Source organism: Ciconia boyciana, chromosome 2 (genome assembly GCF_034638445.1).
Source record: "Ciconia boyciana chromosome 2, ASM3463844v1, whole genome shotgun sequence".
In the NCBI taxonomy this organism is placed as follows: Eukaryota; Metazoa; Chordata; class Aves; order Ciconiiformes; family Ciconiidae; genus Ciconia; species Ciconia boyciana.
In genome coordinates this window covers 115416937-115427756 of record NC_132935.1, presented here as the reverse complement: position 1 = coordinate 115427756, position 10820 = coordinate 115416937, and the positions used below count along the sequence as shown (strand labels likewise).

At 41.4% G+C, this 10820-nt stretch overlaps 1 long non-coding RNA gene across 1 annotated transcript; it reads left to right on the top strand.

Moving 5' to 3' along the window:
• Nucleotides 1-7338, top strand: LOC140648135 (uncharacterized). The gene is made up of 3 exons (XR_012041124.1): nucleotides 1-1639; nucleotides 4173-4309; nucleotides 5267-7338. It is a non-coding gene; the product is annotated as an uncharacterized lncRNA (long non-coding RNA).
• The last annotated feature ends 3482 nt before the right edge of the window (nucleotides 7339-10820 follow it).

The following is a 10820-nucleotide window of genomic DNA, read 5'->3' as shown; positions in this document are numbered from 1 at the left end:
GAGAGGGGAACTCGGGGACGGGGAGAGGGGCTGGGGGCCCAGCGGCAGCCCCTGGGCCGCCTTTAGGCCGGGGACGCTGGGGCGAGGGCCCGCCAGGGCCCTTGTCCCTGGAGAGAGCTCGGGCTGCAGCACTGCGGTGGGCGGTCAGGCGCCCGCCCCTCTGGTTCCCCGCTACGCCCTCCCGCAGCCCCTCCGCCCGCCCGGCTGAGGGGGCCCCGCCGTAGCGGGTTGGCGCCGGGCTCTTCCCCCCCGCCGCGGCTCCGGCGTTCACGCCCCCGAACGAGGCGTTCGGGTCCCATTCATTACCGCCGCCTCATTCACGGAGCCGCTGCCGAGGCGGGCCCGGAGCCGCTTCCCGCCGCGGCTGCGGGCCCCAGCGGCCAAGAGGCCGGCCCGCCCCTGCCGGGGTGCGGGGGACCGGGCCCTTCTCCCCGCAGGACGCCGGGGGTTTTCTGCCTGGCCTTCTCCGGCAGGTGTGGGCTCTGCTGGGCGGCCGCTGCGGCGGGGAGGTGAAGGCGCTGCCGAGCTGGTCATTTCGCCACCGTCAGGCCCACAAATGGGCCCGAAGCCTGGCCTTTCCTGCCATTAGCAAGTAATAATTTGGTGCCTAAGTCCCCCAGAATGAATGAGAACTCATTTTTAAAAAAATACAATTTGAACACAGCTGTTGGCAGGCACTAGGTACAATTGCAGGAGGCGAAGGGGTGCTCGTACACCCTGGGAATCGCACTGACAAGCCCTACCGCCTGGGCTGGTCTAGCGCATCCCTGAGACCCAGAATTGGCTCCTCTGAAATGCTGTCACGAGTCGGGGTAAACGTCTGCTGCAGTAAAGAAGTGACACTGGAAAAGGATGGACTCCAAGAGAGGCAGAAAAATGACTTCTGCCTTTCCTATTCCAATACAGCTCTCAACATTGTATTTCCTTTTTATGTGTGGGACAGGTATCTTTGGAGCTTTTTAAACTCTGGGGTATTTTATGCCCAAACTGAAATACTGGAGACCTGTATTTATGATGTGTGATTTGAAACCTAACATACTTTATTTTGTGTTAGGGGCTTACGAGTATGGTCTGTTCCTTGCCTTTTCTTTCACACAAGGCACAGTACACTTCTCTAGTCGGGAAAGGTACTTGGCAAAAAAGGAAAAATATATAAATTTATTGTGCCTATTGTGCCATATAACTTCTTTCTGCCATTATTAAGAGCACATTTTAAGAGCATGCCCTGGTACTATAAGGATGAAAATAGCAATTTTCTTTTCAGCAGCAAAAGGGAAACTTTCAATAATGCAGCATTTCTGTAGGTAGAGTCATAGGAAGGCAGACAGGAGCAACAATGAAGATGCTAAGACTGTCCTTGTTTCTCACCGATTTCCATCCAATTCGTTCTTGTCTAATGTCTGACTTTTTCCTTTTTTGGGTGCATTTGATAAATATTTTTTACGACAACAAGGAAAACGCATCATCTTTTCAGAAAGGTATGCAGCCCTGCACAATGTGGTTCAGTGCTGTTTAAGAACTGGAAGTGTTACAATATACTGTGGTTCTCGGATGCCCAAGGGAAAGAGATTTTTATTATCGTTGGTCACAGGACTGCCAAATGTTATCTCATAAATCTGTGTCTTTCACAATGGATGAGGTAAGAAATAACCTTTTTTTTTTTCATTCTGGTTGGTTTAGGTGGTAATGTCCATGGCAATGAGATATAGCTACATTGCTTTCGTGGTTATGTGAATACCAAAAAGAGACATTTTACACCACAGAAGTTGTTCACTGAATACAAAATATGGTCCCCGCAGCTCTCCCATAAAAATACATTGTGGGAAAACAAACAATACGAATAATACTTGTTTTCTCTCTTGTAGTAAGGGCTTCAAATTGCTCAAAAACATTCATCTTGGTTTTCAGATATGCAATGCTGAGAAAAGAGTATGTAACTGATGGGGATATCTTCAAAAAGGGAATGATGCTTTTTAAGTAATTTCCTTTTAAGTAAGACATTACTTTGTGGATTGATCATTGGAAAAACAAAAGTGAGCTTGCACCTTTGAAATCTACTGCAAAACTGGCACAGCCTTAATGAGGAAGCAAGATGCAAGCCACTGGGTTTTATGTGAGGTTAATGTCCCATTTTTCTGCCTTGTGAATAGCAGGGGGGGTTTTCTCTTTTCATACGGTAATTTACAGGGTTAGGAAGATTCTGCAAAATTGTGTTCATTTTGAGAAGAAATAAAGCAAATGCAAATGGGTCCCTGAGGTTTGAAGAATACTGTGTTCTGTGTACGATATAATAAATCCAAACTTTTCGATTCCTGTTGCAATCTGCTGTTCTCCTTCAAAAGGAAAAGACTTCACTAAATCTGTCGCTAAACTTTAAAAAACTGAACTCGACAAGTAAATTTCAAGACTCTTTAAATTCTATTTATTTGATTCTTTTGAAAGAAGATACAATTTTGTGACTGCTTTTTGTGAAATTAATAAAAAGCTTTGCAAACTTAAATGTAGAATGCTACCTGCCATAACTCAGAACCCATCTGTGTCCTTGTCTTCAGATACAGAAACAAAACCCACTCACCTTATTTACAAAATCTGCTAACTAGGGTTGCCACCAGGTTGGTTCCCAACCAGCCTAGCCAGTTTCAGTGTCTTCTTGCCAGTGAGACATACGAAGACTATTTTGTTTTCCTTTTTTTTTAATGCAAGCAGACATGACTCACTAGGTGAATTTGCACATAGCATTAGCTCCAGCATGGGATGTGGTGGAATTACTGTACTTGTACCCTGTTGACTTGCTCCTGCATGGCAACTCCAATACCTCCTGGATTTGTAGGGCACGTGGTGCATCTCCAGACTGAATCGCACTTGCTCAGTCAGTCCAATGTATGCAGCATCCTTTTGAGCTGCAGTGCAAGTGTAACAGATCTTTGCATACAAAGCGATCACTTGCCGAAACAACCAGTTTCATTATACCAACTGGGTGAAGTTCTAAACTCCCACTCCTGTAAACAATCTCTTGCAAGATAGGAGGCCGAGGATGCTCAACAGTGAATAATAAGCACAGTATCCTCCTTCAAACCCATCCTTAAATCTCAGCTTTGCAGTAATGCCTACCAGCATCTTGACCACTCTTTGACCGCTGCTTGTCATGCTGACCAGTAATGTCTCCTGTCCTTGGACTTTGTTGCCTCTTTGACATCTGCTGCCCTTTACATTGGATGATCTTTTTGTAAATGCTGCCATTTTGCTTTGTTTGCTAGCACAAAAAACAGCTCAACACAATGGTAATACAAATGCTAACAATAGTATGAGGCATCTGGTGTCACATCTAATTGGGCCCTGATGTCTTATCCATCAACTCTTTCCTATTTTGAGACATACCAAGTCAGTAGGGCCACTTTTCAGAATAAAGGTTTTGAGAATCAGGCCTGCATTTGCGTCACTTTTCTGTATTCAGAAGAGGGCTGTCATGAAACAGAAGACCCTTGCAAACTCACAAGCAGCACAGTAATCAACTATCCTAACTATCATCGTCACTGCCATCACAGCTGTTGTCTTTGGCTGCCACCTACAACATTATTCTATGAACATGCAAATATGAATAAGCAAGATAAAATGTATACCTCTTGGCCCCCTTTTAAATCTTGCTGTTTGCTGTTTAAAAAATGCTCTGCAACAATAAGAAAGCTATATTCATCAGCAAATGCTTATAAGACGCTGTAAAAGTTATGAACACAGACTTCTATTGAACAATTGCTATGGGAAAAATACAGCATGTCTTGTTTTGTAGTGTGTTTACTGTATCATCCTGGTATACATCCATTACTTCAATTATCTAAAGAAAGAGGCTTTGATAGATTACGACCCAATGATGTGATCCTTGTGAGAGGCACACACATGCACTTATTGTTTAAGGTAGAAAATGGTTGCTTTGTGCAGTTATAGTTGTGTAGCAGGGAATATAGATCAGTCGAAGCAGGAAGGCAGCCTAACTCTTAGTCATGTACTCATACCAATAACGATTACTTCCTTAAGTGAGGTGAGATACAACCTTCATGGTAGTTTCCTTCATCCTTGTGAAGGACTGGCGGCTTGGGAAACACAGCAGGTTTCCAGTAATGTTAAACTATTTGAAAAATGCACCATCTAATACATTGTTTGTACAACATTCACAGATGCAAGCCGGTGAGCTGACAGATCGTAAGATGTATTTCCTACGCCAGGGCCTTAAGCAAACGCCCCTCTCGCCCTTCCACCCCTCCGCTTGAAGGCACCAGCAGCGACTGCTTGGATGACCAGGAGCAAGGCGACTGTATGTGGCACGCCTCCTGTAATTCCAGTTCTCCCTTTGTTTATTTGTTAATAAGTAAATATATGTTAATAAGTAAACCCCACTGGGGTTGGGCAGGTCTCGGTAAATCCTTAAAAGGCTTTCTATATACCTAGATGTGTAATCGTTAATACCCAGTGCTGCAGCCGAACATATCCTGATGAGCCATTGTGTCTGAGCAGAGTCCAGTGGGCATAAAGGGTCTGCTCATACTGCCACCGCTGCGAGAGTAAGGCCTTTGGAGCGTTGGGCTCACTGCCTGTTTACATTAGCAACTGCTTCCTAGTGTAGCATAAGGTACTGCCGTCATACTTTGCATATTACATTAGGAAAAAAAATACTTAGACATGTAATGCAATGTGGCAATTCATTACTTTTTTTTTTTATTTAAGGAAAGGAGTTATGCCGTCCAAAAGAAAAATATTTTTTCTTAAAATGGATTAATGAGCTTAAAATGTAAATGCTAGCCAGTTCTTTTTCAGAAATAAAATATTATAAAATAAATAATAGTAAAATATTACAGAATGAAAACAGATGAATTCTGTATGTACAGTAGTCAGCTCTTTATTCTCTTTACTCATATCGGAACATTGTTTCTACGAAAGTAAAGTCAATGGCAGGTTCTGATAGGAAAGAAAAGTACTGTGTACCCTGTGCCACTGCGGTCCCAGCAGCCTGGCTTTGTATTTTCCAGTTGTCCCCTTTTGATTAAAGGACATCTACATCACCCTAGGAACATTGCATCAGGCTTTGTCCTTGCAAACACTAAAGCGATAGTATGCCTAGTACTTGATATTAGACTTGAGGTAGCAGTATGCCACATCAAGGCCTTGGGTACAAACGTTGCACAACTGAAGTGTTGCAGATTGTGCTACTTACTGGCATTTTAATCACTTTGTCACTTTGTTACCTTTCCTTTACCTGTGAAAATGTGACTAGCTTCTGACAGGGTTACTGGGCTACCTACAATCTGGAGTCCTCTCCAAACTCATCCCAAAGCGACGAGTCTCTTCCTTCATATCGCAAGTTGGGCCAGCCTGGACCCTGCTCCCTGTGGGTAGGCAGATCCCGAGTCCACCGCTGCACTTTTCTGACCTGCTGACTGGGCTCCCAGAGCCACCCTTTGAGGCTGTCCCTGGCACTTAAATGAATCGATTAAGCAAAATTAATTGCTTATCGCGACCATCAGGAGCACAGCACTTCACAGAAAGGAGGACTTGAACCACCACACCTATCTAATCATCATGCATACACATGTAACTTGCCCAAGGCAGCCAGACCATCCTTCCTGTTTTTCTGACCAGCTGCTTTGTATGAACAAAATTATTGGTGCCTCAGCACCAGAACATCCACCCTATGCTTCCTGAAAGTCACTTTTCAGCTATTCAATTGCACTTCTCAATTTCACATATTCAATGTGCTTTTGATCTTTAGGTTCCAGCCTAAAAACAGTTGTTGAACCCTTGGGCTAGAATCAATGAATACAGTCTTTACAGTTCACTGCTTGGCTTTATCTCCTGCTTTTGTCAGAAGGTGGCTTATTTGTACCTGTCTCTTGGGCTTTGGTGATAGTTTATCTAGCGGCAGCCATTAAGCTGAACACACCTATGTATGTAGCTCCAGTTAATCCAATAGAGCTACTCACTTGTCCCCTGCAACAAGAGGTGATATTAAACACTTACCAATAAGTAAAAAGCAAACCAAATTTTTTCTTAAGCCATGTGTAAGGATTGTTGTCTGTTTACACACGGAACTGACTGAAGCCTACTGCCACTGGTGACAGTGGAAATTTTGCAATTGGTTTTAAGGGTTATATAATCTCCTACATTCAAATCTATTATAAAAAAAAAATCTCAAAACTATGTTTTCTAAGAAAACCACAAACAGCTAAAATATGAATGTAACGGTATAGAAATACTCAAAATACATTAGAGTTCAATCCAGTTAGTTAAATTATAGGTGCGTAATGTGGAAAAAATTAAAAACTGAAATGTAGATCAAGAAAAATGCTGAAACTTAATTCAGATTACTTTTTCATATTTGTATTCTGAATTACATCATGCTGAACTTTTTTACATAAGGAGAAGAGTACTTAGTGATTTTGCTATGATGACTGAGCAATACTAGAAATAGAGCACAGTTCTGAAAGAATCTGTTATGTAGACATTTGGGATTCATAATGGAAGATAATGGTCTTTTTGATGCTGAATCCACTATATAAGCCAAGAATATTTCAAGAGCTTGTTTCAAAGTAGATCCATTAGCATAACCCAAGACTTATCCTCCGTCTTCCAGATAAGAAAAGTTCTTGTATTGTAATAACAGAAAGTTAGAGTGTTAGAGAGTTTTTGAAAAAATTATGTGCTTGTTACAGAGCCAAACTTCACACTCAGTTCTTTCAGTGTATACATTTTAAAGCAAAATACATAATCTGTGTTAGTGTAGAAAAATTAGGGTTGGGGGTTATTTGCATAATATCATAGATATCTTTTATGAAATAACATTTTTTTCCCACTTCTAGATCACAGGGTCATTAAACGTCCTCCTTGGACTAACCAGCATTGTGGACTCTTCCTACCCAGGGTGTTCCTAAGCTCCTTGCCAACATTTCTTCTTCTCTTTTTTCTTAACAGTCTAATGTAATGCCCAGTGTTCTGTAAAAACCGTGGTTAAAACCTGTGGTTGAATGTACATGAAGCATGTACTGTTTGGTTATACATTGATAGCACTTTTTGATAGTTAACCTCGTGCTCTACTGAGTGCGTGGGAACACCTCTGTTATATAATATGCTAAATAAAAACACTTTTTTAAATACATGGAATGCCTAGTTGCATGACTTAGTGTTTTATGAATACACGAGTATTTGTAATGGCCATGCCTGTTTTCAGATATTACTCATCTTCACCAAAGACACTGCGATAGAAATAGTCTATTGGACATAACACTTGGTTACAGACTAGTTGCTGTGTGTTATTTCTTTGAAATATCTAGCTGAAGAATTGAATGTTACTGAAAGAGGGTTCAGTTGTGCAGAAAGCAAATATTTGCCTATGTTATCCTTCTTTAAAAAGTGTTTTGACTACTTTTATTGCAAAAAGAATCATAGTATTGTTCTACTTGTAGTGTATTATTACATGGCTCATGCAGTTGCTGTTGTGTAGACGAGTTGGTCCAAAAAATTCAGCTTATTTAATTCCAGTTTGCGAGACAGTGATCTCCCATTTTATATCAATTTATTTCTTGGTGTTTTTCTAGTTTATTGTATTTATCTCAACTATTTAAAATGTCTGCAAATATCCCCATGGTAATGGAATTCACTTGGCAGCAATATATAGTTATATGAATCATAACTAGACAGTAAATAAATGGTTTAAGGCATAACTAAATACCAAATGGAAGTTGATATGTTTGGTAACAGCAGAAGGTGTTTATTGTGAATATACCTCAACGCCATTAATATTCTTTCTTGGAAAACCCTAGTTCTATAAAAAGTTGGTTTGGGCACATTTGAGACTTTGGTCCTGATGTTTTGGGAGATGTCCCCCAAAAGAAACCCTTTCCCTGTGGATGGGTGGATCACCCCGCAACTCTGTTGTGGCTGAGTCCAGAGAGCAAAGGTGGCTCTTGTAACTCTATATGAAAGAATTGGGGATCAGTGAATTTTTATGATTATAGATCTATTAGTGCTATGGGCTGTCCATAGCAGATAAATGGAGAAGGTTCTTAGCTTGAGGCCATGCCTTTGACAGAAAGCAGGCTAAAGCAGCATTTATGGACCTTCAAAAGATCTACTGTATGTGTGTAACTTCCAATGAATAAACAAGTCGCTGTTTTTGTAATGGCATGTAATGGAATAAGATGGCTGAATACTTGCAGAGCATTTTTTGCAAGAGAACAGTATTCGATTTTCTTGGGCTACAATGGGCAAAGAAGCTTTTTTCAGAGTATTCATAATTACCACAGCTATGAAAAAAGTGTCCATTCAACTTAATGTCTTAGATGGACCCATTAGCTACTGATGTCTTGTTGCATAAATGCACAGAGTTGCAAAAATGACACAGGTTTTTAATGTAGGACATCTTAATCCATTGTGATAGCTACATGGCTTTTCCTTCAAACACAGAGGGAAGACTGTGCAGTCAAGGGTATTTTAATTCCATATCTAAAGTTCAGCGAATGGAAGAGAGAGCATTGAAAGACTTAAATAAACCACAATGTGATAAATCATAACAAAGTACAAAATGAAAACATTCAGTTTATTTAGAGAATGTTCTCAAAGAATGGAATACATCAGTCTTGAACCAAAGCATACATTTATCCAGACTGCTGTTAATTCACAGTTTATTTATAAAATGATTCCATTTTTGATAACATCTGTATATGGCAAGGTGCCTAACCTCTGGGGCACAATGGGGAGAAGTCATTAAGCTAGCATCCTCCTTCCTCTTTATCTACAAGCGAAGAAGCTGGAAGGAATTGCAGTGTTACTCTGCTGACTGAACTCAGGCAGCTGCACCAGGTAGGTCTTACTAACTTCCACTCATCAGAGAAAAGACAGAGCTCCTCTAAAATGGAGACAACAGGAAATCTTGGTAGGAGGTTCTCAGAACGGCCAACCAAAAGCAAGCTAGGTACAAGACTGTACAGCCGTTGTGATACAGAGTCGGCACTTTGACTTCAGTCATGGAGGGAACTAAACAAAAGTAATCACACAAAGTGATGAAATTAAATCAGAAATTACCTTATATGTTTTGTGTCAGTTTGTGATTAAAACTCTAGCTGTTTACAGGCAGCACAAACCTCATGGTTATTATCATTCTGCTTTTCTCTCTGATTACTTGACTGGGAAAATACTAAAACATAATTTCTATTTGTGCAAATTTTTGAAAGAGCAGTGAATGCTTATGAATAATGCATCTATAAGGTAAAGTACTGATCTGGACTGAAACAAAGTTCTTAGAATACATTTTTGTGTACAGAAATTCCATTTGCTGTACATCACTGACAAATCTAGTATGGCTGAAAAAATAAATCCGATTGGCCACAAAATATTTTTCTCTAATAGTTATGACCTAAAATATACTTTTGATATTGGAAAAAATAACATTTTGGTCATTTTGTCTGACAGATTTTACCACTTCCTGCCTGATTGTTGAGGAATTCAGAATGCTTTTTGGCCAACAAGAAGTATGTCTACACTAGGGAATTTCTTGCTCTCTTTTCAGGAAACACAGCTACATTAGTGCTATTAATGCAGGCTTTCTCACCACCATTTATCTATTGCTGTCTGGCCTCCATCGCTTTTCTAGATCCCTCTTATCTGCTCCACAGCAGGCCCCTATCCTGCAATTAATTCCACTTGGTACAGAGGTTGGCAGCGCTTGCCCTGGGGTCCCAGCCATTACAGATACCTGTACGTAAACACAAAGGAGATAGCAGTACCTGAGCTAGCAAACACCAAGCCAGCAGCTTTCTCGCATTTGCGTGGAGATCAGATTTAACTCCTTCAGATACGGTTGCACAAAGTGACCATTCACCCTTCAGCACCTGAGCCTTTGGGGCAGGGACTGTACGCTCCCAGGGCAATGTCCCCACCCTTGCTGGGGCAAGTAATTAGAAAAAGCAGATGAGACCTGGCCGACCTGCTTTCCCCTTTACCTGCTGCTGTCTTCTCTCAGTGTGAGCTGAGGAGGTACTTCACTATTCTGGAGTTTGCCTGTCTGTCCCTTCCCTCCCCATCCTCAGTTTTTGTTGGTTTTTTGTTTTTTTTTTTAAAATAAAACTTTAATTTTCTAAAACATAACACTTTTATTTATTAAGAAATAACACATTAGCAAATGGAAGGGTGTTTTTAAGATTTTTCTCCTCAGCAAACTGGCTTTCACTGAGCATTACACATGCCCCTGGTAAATAAATTAGGAGAGCATTAAACTCATAAAACAATTGCTGTATTTTGCTGACGGCTGGCATCCCCGCAATACAGCTGCTTCTCCCGGCCTCCTGGGAGCACAGAAAGGGACAATAGTGAGCTATGCAGTGTGACTGACATCTCTTCTACCCCGCCAACCTCAAGGCGCACACATATATTTACCCATACTCACCATCAGATCAGTCATTTCTATAGGTTTGGTATCATCTTAAAAGACTTCCTGTCACCCAACCAGGAGTCAACAGATGGTCAATGCAGGAGGTCACACAGGATGGTCTTAACAAAGTCTTTTGGCCATACAATCCATCACTGAGTAGACAATCTCCCTGTGTCTGTCAGAACATGTCTTTTTCTTAGCATCTAGTCCAACAGGTGCAGCTCTGCCTGTAAGCTGCCCAAATCAGCCAGCTGTGCTTGCAATGAAACCTTACAATCTGCGATCATCAGAGGAGAGGAGACCTCGCCGAAGGCTGTAAATAAAAGGAGAAGAATGTAGTGGCTTTGGGCCTTTTGCCCAAGCAGATAAACCTTGACTGCTGTTGCGCCTTTGCTTTCTTAAGAAG